We start from the raw sequence: 18,586 nt of genomic DNA on the forward strand, positions 1-18,586 counted from the left end.
TTCTGCCTCTGGTTGTTGCATTTGATGCTCTTTAAATCTGATGCAACTTACCTCAGCCTAAATCACGCAGCAAAGTCAGTGATTTGCTTATCTTTAACTAATGTTTGAGGTAGACTTCATAGTGATATTGCCTTCTCTGCTAAATATACCATCACTTCTCCATGAATCTTGGCTTTATTTTAAATTACTGTTTTTAGAAGAAGTTCATTACTCTCTCTTTTCCTTTCTACAATTCTCATGCTTGCAGACTGGAATGGCAAGAAGCCCTTTTTGTTAATCGTTTCCACATGGGCTCACACAGTCAGGTCTGCCAAGACTCTAGCATGGGCAGAAATCTCCAAATTTAGAAGAAATATGAAAATTGTCAAATGTGCCTTCCTTAGTTGGGAGAACAAGCCCAACCCCACGCTAAGCCCTCCTCCTCGGCTTGAGCCCTCCTCTCCACACATTGCAGGTCACAGGCTAGGGTCATTGGGGTCTCACCAAACAGCCAATCACACAGCCTGGAGGATTTCCTTTTCATGCTGTTCTTGTGGGCTGTTCTTGCCTCTTATAAGGTAAAAGAAATGTCTTTTCTCTCCAGACCATGTGGGCTTCAAAACAGCAGCTTGTCCAGGAAGCCCCTCCAGATAGTAAGACTCAGATAGCAAGAGTTTATAGGAAGTGCAGATAGTAAACGTCTATAAGAAATGCAAGGGCACTCTGATGTAATCTTTTGCCCATCACATTAATGTGCTGCCTAGGCTGTACAGACCTTCAGACATATCCCTCTTTATTGTGGACCAATTCTGAGGTAGGTTTGTCTCCTCTTACACTCAGACAAACTTGTCAGTTATCTTTGTCTCTTTGTCTTATCTAACAAATAAGTTGGTTGTAACAAAGTTGTTGATTGTAACTTGTTTATTGTTTGTTAGATAATAACAAGAAATGCAATATCTGTTTTATATTTTATACTACTGTTTCTTTACTGTTTGATACACTCTGTTGACCAGATTTTATAAAAAGTACATGTGGCACTGTTACATTCACATCTGGTATGTTAAGCTGTTAAAACTCCACTGACAAAGTGGTACCTGAGGTTATAAATATGGTGCCTGAGGTTATGGATCTTTTCAGCATGGTTCTGACAGAATAGGTGGAAATACCAAGAACCACATTAATTTTCCTCTTTCGGTTTGTTTTCTTTTCAGTGGATATTCATTATGACATTATGAGAATATATTTATTTTGCTCTATTTTCATATACAGTTTGTTGACCATAGAGGAAGGTTACATAGGGCTGTTCACTTGGATATAGTGATGATACATATGGGGGAGTCGGGCTATTGTCATATTTGTAGCTTACTTTGCCAGCAGCATCTTATAGGGAATATAAGATTGTATAATGTAAGTACTGAAAACATGCTTTTTTGTTTATAAGTACAAGAACGCATGTTTTTGTGTGTTTGGTTTAGCTAGGTCAGATGGGACTGTAACTGATTTGGAGTAGATAATGATGATGAAGACCAATTCAAATAACAAAAATATCTTATGTAGCCCTGTGTTATGTACACCTCACTCATTCATTTAGACAATAAATATAGAGGTTTTATCTATATTTGCATTATGCCAAAATGTCTAACAGTGTTGTGCTTCTCAAAAGAGGTTGAGGTTCAAATGAAGTTGTACAAAATAACAGACAGTGATGAACAGAGCACCACCCCCCCCCATCTCCTCTTTTCCTTTGTTTCTAGACAGGTCCAGAAAGAAGGACAGAATCAAATGATCTGGCCTGCTGTCTGCATATTACAGCATTTTAGAGTGCTGTTCCAATCTATTCCAATGTCACTTACTCAAGCATACTGAAATATGGCAGTATTCTGTAATGATGCTTAAATCTTTTTTGCAGCAATGCAAACTTGTAAGGTCACCCAAATGATTGCTGCCAAATGACAATTAAATAAATATGTGGTTACTCAGTTTTACCCCTTGTTTTTTTCCAGTGAAAAAGTGTGAATATATGTGCTTGAATTTGAGAGATGGATAGATTAGATAGAAGGATGGATGAAATCCATGAACTGGAGGCTGTGAGGGAGGGAGAGGAAGCACATTATTTATTTTCCTAGGAGTCAAAAGTCTGGGATCCATCAGAGCCAAGTGCTTTCACATGACCCAAATGCCCCTGCTTCTCTGTCCTGTCCCCTGTGTTGCTTGCCCCCCTTCCCAAGCCCCTGGGGACTCTTGATCTCAGGGTCACTTTCACATGAACAGTAAGGGGGAGTGGATGCTCAAAAAGGATTGGCCCAAACGCTAAATGATATAGATGGCTTCAGGCTCTTCACATGCACAAAAGCTATATTTAAGCATTGACCAGTTCTTGGTCTAGAATCATATATTGCAAATTGTTTCCATGCATCCAGCCACTATGCACAGAATGTGCATAGAATTTGTTTTTTAAAGGGTCTATTATGTCTCTGCTTTATACCTAAAAAAATTTAAATGATCTAACGTGTCATTCTTTTTAACATAATTGCTGTATTACTTTAAGCCAATTTATTGTACACTGATGGAAACACGTAACTGTCTCATTAGTGTCAATGAATCAGTAAATGAAGAGGAAATTAGCCATGAAACATCGTCATGTGCTATTTCTCTGTAAAGGTCTTCTTCTGTCTCTACTAATAAAATGTCAAAATCATTTGTCATACAAATAAGGCTTCAGTTGGACTCAAACACCAGCCACTGCCTATCTGAGAAAGGTAACAGGGACAAATTCTCTTAATCCAGTTAAACAAAATGACCTAAGATCACTGAAACATAGACATCACAGGATACATATATGTAACAAGGTTTTTTGTATGCATTCCTTTGTCCAATTTATGTCTGAGCAATAGCAGTGGAAGGCTAAATGATTGTTTTAGTTTTAGAAAGCGGTTACATGCTCTGGAGCACATTATCCCCAGCATTTGAGCAGAGAGAGGAGGGATGTAACTACCAGAAGCCAGCCCCCCACCTCAACCCCTGACATTTCCTGTTGAGATTATTTAAGGAGATGAGGAGAAATGGAAGGGGGCCTTAAAAGGCAATGTTTGGGTGTGTAAGAGTGCTTGCTCTCCATTATCAGCACAGTGTCTGTGTCTGTGTAAACAGTTTCTGCCTTGTCTATGGATGTGAGCACTTCTGCCTAAGCCTGGTCTGTCAGGCATGAACATCTGAAGTTCTCTCTCTCTCTGTCATTCTTTCTTTCTTTCTTTCTTTCTTTCTTTCTTTCTTTCTTTCTCCTCACCTACACCCATGTTAACTCAAATCTGTGATAATGACTAAAGATTTTCAGATTTTATCCCAGTAGTTAATCACAAAAGGGCAGCAGCTTTTTTTTTTTTTTTTTTTTTTTTTAAAAGATGTGTGCATGAGGCGCAAAGTATGGCTATAAAAATATTTATAAAATTCCTTTTGTCTCATGCCCCATGTTTTTGTGTACCATTTTCAATGACACTTTCAAGTGACAGTTTCCTTTCTTTGAAAGTACATATAAGTCCATATAAAGACTTGCATGGGCTTCTATATTTCACTGTTGTTTAAGGGAACAGTATCTGTGGGCATATAGTTGGATGGTGAGAGACCTTCAGCACTGTAACATATACCATAGACAAGTCTGAATGCAGGCATGCCTCAAGATTTTGCCAGAATTTTATAATCAGTTCTATTTGCACACTGCACCAGTAACCAGGACACATTTACTTGCATAAGAGATAAAAAGAAAGAAAATATTGTATTTAAAATTAGATGATTTTGTACAGTACACCCCTGTTTAACATTGCATAGTTTCACCTCACAATATTTTTACTGAAAGAGGGATGCAGGTTTTAGGTATATATTGGATATTATATTTATGTTGTTATTAAAATCTTCCAGCATATTAACATTGTTACATAAAAGTCTGGAGGTTGTGTTTTTGTGTTTCCTCCTTTGAGTTCCACACATCAAAAATGGAACATTTTCAACACACTTTATGAGGAACAATAAGCTTACTCTTGTGGTCACATCAAAAATAAAACTTTCAGATCTAAGGCAGTTCAGCAATCTGGGTTAAATGAGATCAGAGAGACCCTTCACCATGACCACTACTGCATTTTTTGGCTTCTTTTTCACCTTCACTTCTCTTAGCCTTTTATGTCGGGCTGCAGTAGACGTGACTAGAAAAGGGAATGTATGTGAGCTGAGCAAGGAGACAGATGAGGGGGAGGGGAGGCCACAGTGAGCAGTGACAAACTATCTGCTTCTACAATCACTAGCTGTAAGAGGCTCAAAGAGTGTTTATCAAAACCATGGCTACATTTTCCATTATCCCAAAATAAAATCCATTCCTTATATGGACTCAGGGAGGTTCCAGATGAGGTATTTCAGACAATCTAAAGCTCTCAGTTCTTGGAAAAGACTAAGAAAGAGGTTAGGAATTTTGTGTGTTATTTCTTTTCTTCCTTCTCTACAATGTTTTTGTTAAGTTGTCCATTCCTGGATAAAGTAAATAACCCACACATTCAATTAAGTATGATTTTCAAAGCTCTTATCAACCCCAATACATTTAGGACATTGTAGACTCTTATGTCAATAATAGTGAGTTCACCTCAAATCACAGCACAGGGATATTTTTTTCTCTTGGAACAGTGTGAGGAGTGGCAAGACAGCATGTTGGAACATTAATCAGCTGGGACTAGACCCATGGAACTCAAGGTGAGGCTGATCTAACACAATAATTGTAACAACTTTATTTTACTCTAAAAATGACAGTTACAGTTATAGTAACACAGTTATCTGTTGTTCAGTGCAATCTTTTCCCTAGCCTCAGGATAGAGAGGGCTAATGTATGTGTGAGTGTCAGTGTATTTTTCTTCTCATTCATCTATCTATCTTATTCTTACTCATATTCTACTGTGGAAGTTAACACTTACATTTGGTATGATACAAGAAGTACAGAAGGAGAAAGAAAGAGATACTAGAACATATCAAACCAGGCAAATCAAACATGATTTATATTGTAGGCAAAATAGAAACTAAAGAAGCATTAGAGGCAGTCTTGCTTTGGCATCAGCAGTGACATGATACCCTGTCAAAAATTCAAAAGCACACTTTGTACTTTTGTACTTTTCAAAAACAGTTAGTTATGCACTGCATCAGTTGCTCCATCTGCCTGCAGCATTTTTATATAGTTGCATTTCCATATACATTGTGAATAAATGCATTTCTGACTGCTTAGATTTGCTTTTACAGAGAAGGTACAAAAGAAGGTACAAAAGTTGTAGTAGCCTAAGAATTCAATATGTAAAGCCATTATCTGGCTGGCTGTAAGCATGTATTTGTTCAGAAAACTAAAAATCATTAAGTTGTACAAATTATCCTATTAAAGGTTTGGACCGACAGTAGACATGAAGGTTAAAATCACTAAGAATCAGAAATTTATCAGGGATGTAAAACAACTGATAAAAAGTGAAGCAATTCCTGAAGGAAATCTCTGTTGATTTGATACACTACAATCACTTGGAGACAACTCAACAAGCAGGTTTGAATCACCAGAACCAGGTCACAAAGAGGAAGTCCAGGCCACAGGAAACAGAGAAATTATTCAGTATAAAGGCTTTATTCACCAGTGACCTAGTGTTGACTAATGCTATGTCAAACATAAAGATGACAAATTTGTGCAGAGCAAGTTGTGTGAATGATCTGTAGGCAGTAAATTAAATGTTTTTTTTTCTTCAACAGTTCTAGACACAGCAGCCCAGTATCAAGTCTTCTCTTTGTATCTCAGAACAGATCTTAAGGATGTCTATCTGAGGCCTCATAAATAAATAGTGTGTTTGCACAAGAACATACAACCTCTGATGCCAAAAACAGAATATGTATAACATAAAAGTATAAAGAAATACTTGATGAGAAATTGTGCATACATTTACAGAAATCTTGTAACAAGATTTTCAGGACATCCATGGCCTATTTCATGATAGGTGTTCCCTGGCACCATATAAGAGAGCTCACAGGAATGTTGTATATAGCAAATGGTTAATTAATTAGTAAATACAACGTAACCTAACATGCATAACAAAAGAATATAATACATAAAAAAATATTTTCAAAATATTCTAACAAAAATATAAACTGTTTAGAATGCATGTCTGGGGTACGAATTATTCTAATGGTTTACTGTGAAAGGCTTATTTTAGCAGGATATTGAAACCAACCCTTCCGTATGGAGGCTGTATTTTAGCCTTGCATGCTCTTGGTATGGGTTAGTAATATGCTTCAAAATGATGATATATCACAGGAACAAAGGGAGTGATTTAATGATATACATGTGAACTATATACACAGAAGTAGGGTAACAGAAAAGCATTTACAATGCAAAATGTTTTCATTGCTCCAAACAGGGTGAATCTTAAGAAATGTCTGATTGCTGTGAAAATGTATAGATGATGATGCTTTGGGAATATAATATTTTTTGCCCTCTCCACTGTTGATGCCAGTTTTTCACTCAATAATGAATGAGGCAAACTACATTTATATATTCATTAAGTGATTTGCTTTGGCCATTTATGGATTGTGGGAGGTACCACAAGGCTCATTCATGTGTGCACATTTTGAAGATCTCTGTGATATATAAAGAGGAAACAGTGAGTGTGTGTGGAGGCAGGGTGGAATGTTGAGGATAGATGTGAGAGAAGAATGGAAGGGGTATTTAGCAATGTCCAAAATGAGCCCCTTAAACAATGATTCGTTTTTATACCATAGAGAGCAAAACACACTATCACAGCAGAAGACATCAATTATAGGGGCCCTGTACACTCAAATACATTAAATAAGGGCATTATGATTACATCATGTTAATATGAGTACAAAAAACAAGCATGTATATGAACAAGTTTACACTTCACACTAAAAATTTAATTTAGTGTTGATTGCCTCTGATTGTAACTAAGCGTCAAATCTATTATGATGAGTCTTGATGATTACCACTTTTACTATACCTTGCAAGATGTGAAACACAGGGAGTCCTGGAGGGTCTGAAACCTCCTAATAAACCTCTTGCGCCTCCTGAATGTCTCAATACAACATTCTGAAGGGTCTGTGAAAATAAACTTACTATGTTGTTATATTGTCCATTAGGGGAAGATAGACACTTAGGAAAAGGTCATTCTTTAGCCTGCTTGACCCACAGTTTGCAAGTTTCTGTCTTTGGTATTCTAATCTAACAAGAGGTGTAGCACTGTTCTGCCTCACGGTAGCACTGCAGCAAATTTGTTCACCCAGGTGGTTTACCCAGTTGGCTGTACCATATTTGTCAATCTGAAAACTAGCCCACCTTCCCAAGAGTTTGCTGGAGTGAATTATCACTCATTTCTCAAACTGAAGACAAATATAGTATATGTTTAAGATTTCAATTAATGTGAGGAAGACCACAGTACCAAACTAGAAAAGAGTATTTTCAGAAGAACTGTTAACCAATCAGCTCCGCTATGGCGAGTGAGTTAACAGTCTGCCAAAGCTGGAGAAACTGGTCAACATGGGACCACTGAATACCAGGGGATATTTTACCACTGCACCATTGTCAATGACACTGACATATAAGCAGGGAGGACATATGAGAAATCATAGACAAGGAGCTTATGGTACGGGGCAGGAAATACAATCAAATGCACAAACAGGCGTCAAATTGACAAAATGTCCTTTTCTCCACAAAATGTTTACAGGCCTAACCCCACACATTTCCAAGTCTTTCCCTTTTAGTGTTCTGCTCTCATGCACAGCAACAGACTTAACAAAGACATCGGAAAGCACATTTCATATATAAAAAGCAATAAGTATTTTATAAATGGAAAAAAGGTACATATTGAGCTTGAGGTCAACATTTTTACTTCTTTTCTCAGCATTCCTTTTTGCTTTTTCCCAGTAATTCAGGTAGGCCTGGAGGTGAAGTTGGATGATCCACACTTGAAATCTGCGTACTGTTTATAGATCTAAATCTTCTTTAGGGAAACTCAGAGATATCCCAGTCAAAGCTGAAAGAACAGGAGAAGGTGGGTATGGCCTGCACAGAAAAGCCCTATCCAAGGCCTATACGTACTCGTCCTCAGGCCCAAGGTGCAGTGCTGCATCTCTGGTCAACTGGGAGTCTGAGATGAAGCACTGTAGCTCGGGAATGGGGGCATTGCTACAGTTAAAAGATATCAGTGTTATGGTAAAATTGACTTTGTAAGAGTAAAAGTCATTATATTTCTATGTATATGCCCTCTCATCCCTGCCCCCGGGGTCCAGTTTTCCCAGGAATCCCTTGGACAGTCACAAGGGGATTCCTGGAAATACTGTTCTTGGGGGTGGGGTGTGACACTGTGAATGTATTACACAAAATGACAGATTCAGTTAAAATGTGTAGTTTAATACAGTGTTCATTCATTGTTTGTTGTTGTAAAATTCACATTTTACAAATTCCTTTGTAGATATAAGCCTCCTGCCATTTTCCAATTTTTGAACAAATGCTATGCGTGACTCAAAACATAAATCTGTTGAAGGATCGACGGTTCCAGTTAATGTCTACATCTAAATGTCTGCCTAAATCACTGCATGTTTTTCTTCTTGCACTGTGCAAAATTTAAATCCCTGCCAACAATGAATGAGAGAATAAATTGTGCCACCTGTTGTCTATCACAAAATTTTTGCATATGCTTTACACACTAGAAGGCAGGGTTGAGCTTAGTGTGGCAGATCTCACAAAAGATACTGTCATGGACTATGCACTAAAGAGCACTATATCAGCCATATGGAAAAATGTATTGCAATATTGTAAACTTTTTTATAGGTTATACCTGAGCGATGTATGTTTCCAATCAGGCATTAAATCCACAGCTGACTTCTGTATCAAAAGACAGGAAGGTGTCTATGTTTCATACTTTAGCATCAGTCTTATATGTACCAAATAAAGCATCAAATATCTAATATTTTTGTCAAGGTGAAATTAGATTTTAGAATTTAGGCAATAAAACAAACAAAACTTGGACAACAGAAATGGAACAAGAGAACCTGGCCACTAATAACACACACAAAAAGGGGATTTGTCACGATTGGCCCCTCCCAGTCCTGTCCATGTACTTTTTGTTTACTTTTTTATCCATGTGCGTTTGTTTTGGTTCAGTCTAGCCCCCTTGTTGTCTGACTCCACCCCTGATTGTTACCAGCTGTTTCCCACCTGTCCCTTGTCTTGCCTCTGTTATATAAGCCCTGTGTTTGCCCTGGTCTGTGTTGGTCTTTGTTTGTATCGTATTTGCAAGGTTTGATCTTTGATCTTCCGGCCCTGTAACCTGTTAATTTTCATCATTTCCGCCCCACCTTATCTTCGTGTTGGCTCTCTGACCATGGACTGTCTAGACCCTGATTTTGGATTTGTCTCCGCACATCCGTCCATCTTCTCTTCGTTCCACTTTACAGGATTCAGAAAATTCTATGTTAATTCTAAGTTTCACAAGTCTATATTTAGATTGAACCATACTTTTGGTTTACAGTGAAGTAGTAAAGATCAACATTTAAATAGCAAAACAGTAATAATACAAATACAAATTAAATTATTAAATTAATAATACAAAATAATTAAAAATGAAATACAATGATTAAAAATGTAAAAATAGAAAATAAAACACAAAGATAAATATACTGTATTACTGTGCAAATTGTAAAAGCAAAATTGTGTGCAAATGTTTTTAAAAGTATGTTTGTTAGAAAGTAATTATACAAGCTTCTATTTGAACAACAGTTCAACATCTCCGTGTGAACACAGGACTACACCAGGAGCAAAAAATATGACAGTATAAACCAAGCAATGTGCAATACTCCACAGAACAGAGTTTATGCTTAGCTTGGCACTAACACACTGTTAGAAATAACCTTGGTTCACTAGCAGAAATTAGCATTGTTGGAGTAATGTTAATCAGATAAAAAAGCTAACACAAATTTAAAGCTTCCTGCATTGAACATTGCTGTGTAGTGACCAGGGGTGGTTTTAGTGATTCTGGGGCTATAAGCTAACGGGAGGAATGGCTCAGCCATCTACCTTGCACAAAATGATATCTTGGCAAGAGAAATCCTCTTAAATCTAGTCAACGTGTCTAATATTTCTCATTTAGAGACTGTTGTGAAAATATAAAAAATAATATTTAAATAATTTCCAGATGCGTTTTACTTGAGTAATTTTCTAAGTGAAATTGTATATATTATGTACGCAGATAATTTTGCTTATTTTAAGAAATTGCTTGAAACACCCAACATTATCTGCCAATATGGTAAATAAAATACTTTTTTTGAAAAAATGCTTTCCTTACATTTTTTTTTCTTTCTTCACTTTCTCTGCTTTAATTTGCATTTGGATCACTTTATGTTCCCTCTCAACACCCAGAAAATGACATCACAGAACCTCCTCTCCATAATATAGTTAGTTTTTTCCCCTGTTAACAAAACAAATAAAACATCTTAAAATCTATTGCAGAATACCTAGTTAAACAATGCAGTTAATTTAATGTATGTGCTTTCTTTTTTATCTGTGCTGCTACATTTTGTACAAGTTGGAAAGAATGTAATGTTTTCTTGAAGAGACAACTTCAACCACAATACTGTATTCTGCTTGTAAAAAATATAAGTTGTGTCTGAAAGTAGAAAAGGCCTCATTTTGGCAATGTTATTTAAATGATAGAACTGAAACCATGGCAACATTTAAATGATGATTAGACAAATATCTAAATGTACACCCAGGTTTCATATTTAAGATTTGACATGATGCAAAGGACCTAATATTTCATAAATTAGTTTTCCATGATGAAATAAAGCACTGTAGCTCAGGAATGGGGGCACTGCTACAGCTAAAAGATAACAGTGTCACTGATATTTACTTTGTAAGTGTAAAAGTCATTATATTTCTATGTATATGCCCTCTCTTCCCTGCCCCTGGGATCCAATTTTCCCAGGAATCCCTTGGACAGTCACAGGGAGATTCCTGGAAATACTGTTCTTGGGGTTGGGGTGTGACATTAACATTAAGTGACCCTTATCAGTCCCACAGTGGGGAAATTTCACCTCTGCAATCTAACCCATCCATGCAGTGAAACACGACATACACACTTGTGAAAACACACACTAGGGGACAGTGAGCACAGTGAGCAGCGGACAGCCCTATCCGTAGCGCCCAGGGAGCAGTTGGGGGTTAGGTGCCTTGCTCAAGGGCACCTCAGCCACTATGGAGTCAAATTAGGGTCTTTAATGGTGACGAGAAAAAAAATATATCGCAAATATAAGATTAGCATTTTACGTTCCTATTTTGTTTCTGCAATATGTTCCTTCTTTTGCGTTTTTCTTTTGTTTGCGCGTCACACTGCTTTTCTTTGCGTTTCACATTTTATGTTGCTGCTTTTTTTGCAATACTTTCTCCCTTTTGCGTTTCTTTCTTTTGTTTGCGCGTCACACTGCTTTTCACGTTCATAATTTTTTTCGCGCTTCTCTTTTCTTTGCTCCGGTTTTACCCTCTGTGTGGGGGCGGGGAAAGAGGCGTGGCCAATAGCGAAAGGCGTGTCGTGAACGTACCACGTCATCAGTTGGAGCCACCGTCACATAGCGCGGCAATTCGGTTTACTGGTATCATGGCAGACGGTCGCCCAGCTGGACCACAGCTATATAGACTTTATAGATTGATGGTAATAATCGACCTGTGCTAGGCATGGTTGAGGAGGAGGAGGAACAGGAGAAGGGGTTGTCTCGGTTGCTGGACCTGACCTCCCTGTTGACTTAAGCTTTCGGTCAGCAAATGTATAAGAGTCTGAGTGGCCGTAGTGACATCAGGATACTCTTTCTGCTAAATATAAAGTGGCCGTTAACAGTGTATTATACAGAGTAAGGTTAACCCAGCTAGCTCCATGACTAACAACGAACTACCTCCACATGCACAGCCTAAATTATGGTTCCTGAATTAAAAGTCTTCATTTAACATTTCTTGAAGACTTAAAAGCAGCTACCACCAGCCCAGTCCACTGCTCAAACTAACTGAAGTTAGCTCGTAATTAACTTACTGGAGTTCATTAGCTTACTTTACCGTTTACCAAGATAATATGTTTAAAGAAATACGGTTTGGGATACAGCGGTGGACGCCGTGAGAACCATTTGGCTATATAGTGGAACTGGTATCCATGTTTTCCATGTTCGCTAGTTAGCCTACTCTTCTCACAGCCCTGATCACACTGCACAATTTAGTAAGTGAAAACAAATCTAGCTACCGAATTAGATAATATGTCTATAAAAGTCGATTATTACCATCAATCTATAAAGTGTACCTGTGGTCCAGCTGGGCGACCGTCTGCCATGATACCAGTAAACCGAACGCCTTTCGCTCTTGGCCACGCCTCTTTCCCCGCCACCACACAGAGGGTAAAACCGGAGCAAAGAAAAGAGAAGCGCGAAAAAAATTATGAACGTAAAATGCGAGACGCAAAGAAAAGCAGTGTGACGCGCAAACAAAAGAAAGAAACGCAAAAGGGAGAAACTATTGCAAAAAAAGCAGCAACATAAAATGTGAAACGCAAAGAAAAGCAGTGTGACGCGCAAACAAAAGAAAGAAACGCAAAAGAGGGAACGTATTGCAGAAACAAAATAGGAACGTAAAATACAAAATGCTAATCTTATATTTGCGATATATTTTTTTCTCGTCACCATTAAAGACACTAATTTGACTCCATAAGCCACGTCCTGTCGGCTCAGGGGATCAAACCAGTGTAAGAATGGGAGAGTCGCAGACGCACGCAGATCGGAAATCAGCGTGGTATATTAAATGGCACGATTATCGAGCGACAGTAGTGCAAAACAAAATCGTAATTCCAGTCCGAGCGAAGGTCAAAAAGGTATATATCCACAACGACAAAGACAGAGGTATCCAAAAGGGGCCAGGCAAAAAACGAAAGTCAGCAGAGCAATACGGAAGTCCATACACGAGAAAACGAACAGTACAAATGAAACGCTTGGTAAGGTTCATCGGAACAATACTTCGCATTGTAGCAGTGCTGAATCTGGGCTTAAATAGCCCAACTTTAGAGTCCCTTCTAATTAAATGCAGGTGGAATTCTTTAGTAATCCAGAGATTTAGATCTCTGCCAAGAGTGGAGTGGGGAGTATGAAGTCACGTGAGACTCCAAAGGACTCTGGGAATTGGAGTCCCTGTGTGGATCCGAGCGCCTGACAACCAGTGACCTTCCGGTTGCAAGACTAACCTCCAGCCCACGATGTTGTGAATGTACTGGACAAAATGTCAGATTCAGTTAAAATATGTAATCGAATACAGTGTTCATTTATTGTTTATTCATTCATTGTTCAAGTTTCTTTGTAAAAAATAAGCCTACTGCCATTTTCCAATTCCCAAACTAGTACTATGCATGATTCAACACATAAATGTGTCAAAGGATCCATGGTTTTAATTAACATCAACATCTAAATGTCTGCCTAAATCACTACCTGTTTTTCTTCCTGCCTTAAAATTAAAATCTCACAAATTAGTTCGTTTTCTATGATTAAATGTTGTGCAAAATTTAAAATCATTTATCTTGTGTGTTATTACCAGTAAAAAACACTATATAACTTTAGAATAAATACAAATAAAGAAATGAACAAGGTCAGTTAATTTATGTTTTGTTTTTAATGGATGTAACTAAATAAGAATAAATTACTTCGTTGTATAAATACTAGATAATGCATTCTAAACTGATACAAATACAGATAGAGAAACTCTATGAATGGAAAGATTTCTTAGCTCCAGGCAAAAAATAGACTCCTGCTGACTATGGTATAGTGTTCCTCTCTGTAGATAAGACCTTGCCAAACAACATATAGTATTGGCTTTGTGGTGCTGAAACATTCTGTTGTAAGTCATTGTTAATATGAATAAAGACTAATAAAAAATCTGCTTCACTATTTTGCATTGTAAATGTACTACTACTAAAATAGAAATTAATCATTAAATGACAATTTGGTACTTGTATTTTCCATAGCTGCCTATAAAAATATAATTAGATGTGTTTTTGTACATTAATTTACTGCTCCTGGATATAGGAGATTCCTTGCTACAGAGTCTCTGTGATATGCACAGTTTCCAATAAAAAGTGCAATCACTTGCCTTATAGCAATTAGATTTGACTCACCAAAGCCATAACATGTCTTATTTGATTCTTATAAATTTCATGCAGTAAGGTGGGCCCTTATATCTGTAGTATGAACCATATTACAGTATTGTATAACTAAGAAATAAAAATAATGAACAATTTTATATTCAGTGTATTTTTTATAGTAATGTTGATAGTGGGGCATTTATGATTTGTACATCTCTTTTCTACATGGATTGAATGGCTAAATGTGTTGAATGTATTTACTTTGCATTTTAGATTGTGTTATTTTACAACTCCTAAATGTGAAGTATCCAGATAGACCTATATTTATGAGTTAGTATTTGTCTTGTATTTTCTCAATGGTGATTTCAGAAAGCAAGTAAGTTTGTGTTAGAATCTAAACTTAACTATGAAGAGACTTCAAGTTAGAAGTTGAAGTTAGAAAACGCCTCTGAAAATGCATACGACCAGGTTGTCTTCCCAACCTGTTAATCTGCCCAGCAGGGTGGGGCCAACAGTATGCACAGCAGAAAAGGTTTTATCTGGACTATGGCGGCATCTTACAAAGAAGATGGACTGAAACAGCAATATATCCATGTGTGAGGGTTACTGTGTTTTTATACATGATCCATCAAGAATCTTTCATCAAACGTGTTGCAGATTATTCTGATTTAAGAAGTGGTCACAGTTCGAAATTATTGGCTGTGTTAGCTGACCGTAAGGTACAAATAGTGATTAATGCTGCATCAAGGTATATCTTCTAATGCAGGATACACAATAAGATTTGGATATGTTACCAAAATGTACTCATAAAATTAGATATACATTTTACTTAGAATACACACAACCACCTTGCCATAGGGGCTTAGTTGGCACCAGCTGTAACGTGTCGGTACTGTGTCATAGAGCAGCCGAATTAAGCTAAGGGGTCTCAGATGCCCTGCTTTTGAAGTAATATTACAAAAGTTGCTCGTATGTGTGTGACACAGCGAGCTGGGTCATGTTAGCTAGCTGGTGATATCTGCAGATTTTTGTATTTGCAGCGTCCGATTTGTTTGGCTCGCAGTCGCAGCGTCTTATTCGCTCCTTATCCATGGCTTCTGATTCAGCGAGCAACGATAAAATAAAGGTTCGCCTTCCAATATTTGCTGCGCAGTTTCCATTTTGACAAACTTAGATAAACTAATCTTCTTCTTCTTCTTTCGGCTGCTCCCTTTAGGGGTCGCCACAGCGGATCATCTGCCTCCATCTTGCCCTATCCATTGACTCCTCTACTTTCACACCAACCATCTCCATGTCCATCTTCACTACATCCATAAACCTTCTCTGAGGTCTACCTCTTCTCCTTCTACCCGGCAGCACTATCTCCAACATTCTTTGCCCAATATAGCCACTATTCCTCCTCAAAACATGTCCAAACAATCTCAACCTGGCCTCTCTGTCTTTATCTCCAAACTGCTCCACCTTCACTGTCCCTCTGATCTGCTCATTTCTAATCTTGTACAGCCTTGTCACTCCCAACGAAAATCTCAGCATCTTCATCTCCGCCACCTCCAGCTCAGCCTCCTGTCTTTTAGACAGAGCCACAGTCTACAAACCATACATCATAGCAGGACGCACTACTGTCTTGTAAACCTTCCCTTTCACTCTTGCTGCTATCCTTCTGTCAGACATCAGCCCTGACATCCGTCTCCACCCACTCCATCCTGCCTGCACCCTCCTCACCTCTTTTTTGCACTGTCCATTGCACTGGATGGTTGACCCAAGATATTTGAAGTTATCCACCTTTACGACCTCTACTCCTTGCATCTTCACCTTTCCACCTGCCTCCCTCTCATTCACACACATGTATTCCGTCTTATCTCTACTGACCTTCATTTCTCTCCTCTCCAGTGCAAACCTCCACCTCTCCAGATTCTCTTCCACCTGCTCTCTACTCTCAGCACAGATATCATCTGCAAACATCATGGTCCATGGAGCCTCCTGCCTGACCTCATCTGTCAACCTGTCCATCACCATTGCAAACAGGAAGGGGCTCAAAGCTGATCCCTGATGTAACCCTACCTTCACCTTGAAACCATTTGTCACTCCAACTGCACACCTCACCACTGTCTCACTATCCTCATACATGTCCTGCACCACCCTAACATACTTTTCAGCTACACCTAACTTCCTCATACAGTACCACAGTTCCTGTCTTGGCACCCTATCATATGGCTTCTCTAGATCCACAAAGACATAATGTAGCTCCTTCTGACCTTCTCTGTACTTCTCTACCAACACTCTCAATGCAAAAATTGCATCTGTGGTACTCTTTCTGGGCATGAAACCAAACTGCTGCTCACTGATCTGAACCTCTCGCCTTAGCCTTGCTTCAACAACTCTTTCCCATACCTTCATGGTGTGGCTCATCAACTTTATACCTCTGTAGTTACTGCAGCTCTGCACATCACCCCTGTTCTTAAAAATGGGGACCAATACACTGCTTCTCCACTCATCAGGCATCCTCTCACTCTCCAGGATTTTGTTAAACAACCTGGTTAAATAGTCCACTGCCTTCTCTCCTAAACATCTCCATACCTCCACAGGTATGTCATCTGGACCAACTGCCTTTCCATTCTTCATCTTTTTTAAAGCTGCCCTCACTTCCACCTTACTAATTCTCTGCACTTCCTGATCCACTATCTCTCCCCCGGTTGTCCTCTCTCTCTCTCTCGTTTTCCTCATTCATTAGTTCTTCAAAGTACTCCTTCCATCTACTCAACACTCTCTGTTCACTCACTAGTACATTTCCCTCTCTATCCTTTATTAGCCTAACCTGCTGTACATCCTTTCCAGCTCTATCTCTCTGTTTAGCCAAACGATACAAGTCCTTTACTCCTTCTTTACTGTCCAGCCTCTCATACAGCTCATCATAGGCCTGAACCTTTGCCTTTGCCTCCATTCTCTTCACTATGCGACTAGCCTCACAGTACTCCTGCCTACTTCCTTCATCTCTCTGGTTATCCCACTTTTTCTTAGCTGCCTTCTTCTTCTGAATACTCTTCTGGACTTCCTCATTCCACCACAAACTTTCCTTGTCTTCTTTCCTCTGACCAGACGAAACACCCAACACATTCTTGCCAGTTTCTCTCACCACCTTAGCTGTAGTTTCCCAGTCCTCATGTAGCTCCTCACTGCCCCCAAGGGCCTGTTGCAATTTTTCCCTGAACTGCCTGCAACCATCCTTCTCCTTCAGCTTCCACCATCTAATCTTTGGCTCTGTCTTCACTCTCTTCCTCTTATTTGTTTCTAATCTCATTCTACAGACAACCACCCTATGTCGCCTTGCTACACTTTCCCCTGGTACCACTTTACAATCTCCAATCTCCTTTAGGTGGCATCTCCTGCTAAGGATATAATCCACCTGTGTGCACCTCCCTCCACTCTTGTATGTCACCCTTTGTTCTTCCCTCTTCTGAAAATACGTGTTCACCACAGCCATTTCCATTCTCTTTGCAAAATCTAGTGCATATGAACTGACCACATTCAAAATTACACCATCAACCTCCAACTTCAGGCTCATGATCCTGTCTGACACTCTCTTTACATCCAGAACACTTTTCCCAAGCTGTTCCTTTAGGATTATCCCTACTCCATTTCTCTTCCTCTCTACACCATGATAGAACAGTTTGAATCCACCTCCAATGTTCCTGGCCTTGCTTCCTTTCCATCTGGTCTCCTGGACACACAGAACATCTACCTTCCTTCTCTCCATCATGTCTGCAAGCTCTCTGCCTTTACCAGTCATTGTCCCTATGTTCAGAGTCCCTACTCTCACCTCCACACTCCTGACTTTCCTTCTCTCTCTGCCTTCTAACCCGCTTTCCTCCACTCCTCTTTGATGGTCTTTGACCTACAGTAGCCCAATTTCCACCGGCACCCTGCTGGTCAACAGCACCGGAGGCGGTCGTTGTTAACCCGGGCCTCGACCGATCCGGTATGGCAATCATATTCGTGATCCGCATGAAAGTTTTGGCACAAGTTTTACGCTGGATGCCCTTCCTGATGCAACCCTCACCATTTATCCGGGCTTGGGACCGGCAACAGAAGTACACAAAGTACACTGATCAGAAATTAGTTTCCGGGCTACTTTTGAGTCATCATGGGAAGAATTTCTTGCATTTACTGCAGTATGTCACTGACATGTCATTCACAGATACAAAGCACATAAAAAGCTGTTAAGACTGATCTCCCATATACTTGCTTATGTGTAACAGCCAAAACAACCTGAAAAATCAAATTTTTTGTCATTTGAACCAAATAGCGCAGAATATGTATATGTAATATGTACAATTTTCTCTGATTTTACGAGCAATTTGAATGTTTTTGAAACTCTGAAATCTTATCTTTTTAATCACCCTCACAACTTTAGTTAGAACTGAACTTAAGGA

The 18,586-nt window shown here is 38.9% G+C and overlaps 1 long non-coding RNA gene across 2 annotated transcripts; it reads left to right on the forward strand.

Annotated features, from left to right (window-relative positions):
- Positions 1-499: 499 nt before the first annotated feature.
- Positions 500-15,417, forward strand: LOC108436732. Of its 2 annotated transcripts, XR_001858545.2 has the most exons (4): positions 500-793; positions 4,648-4,713; positions 15,197-15,282; positions 15,373-15,417. It is a non-coding gene; the product is annotated as an uncharacterized LOC108436732 (long non-coding RNA). The 2 variants fall into 2 exon arrangements; XR_005130591.1 differs by lacking the exons at positions 15,197-15,282; positions 15,373-15,417 and adding an exon at positions 7,922-8,896 and having other exon boundaries at positions 503-793.
- The last annotated feature ends 3,169 nt before the right edge of the window (positions 15,418-18,586 follow it).

The sequence above is a fragment of the Pygocentrus nattereri genome, chromosome 8, assembly GCF_015220715.1.
Source record: "Pygocentrus nattereri isolate fPygNat1 chromosome 8, fPygNat1.pri, whole genome shotgun sequence".
NCBI classification, from domain to species: domain Eukaryota; kingdom Metazoa; phylum Chordata; class Actinopteri; order Characiformes; family Serrasalmidae; genus Pygocentrus; species Pygocentrus nattereri.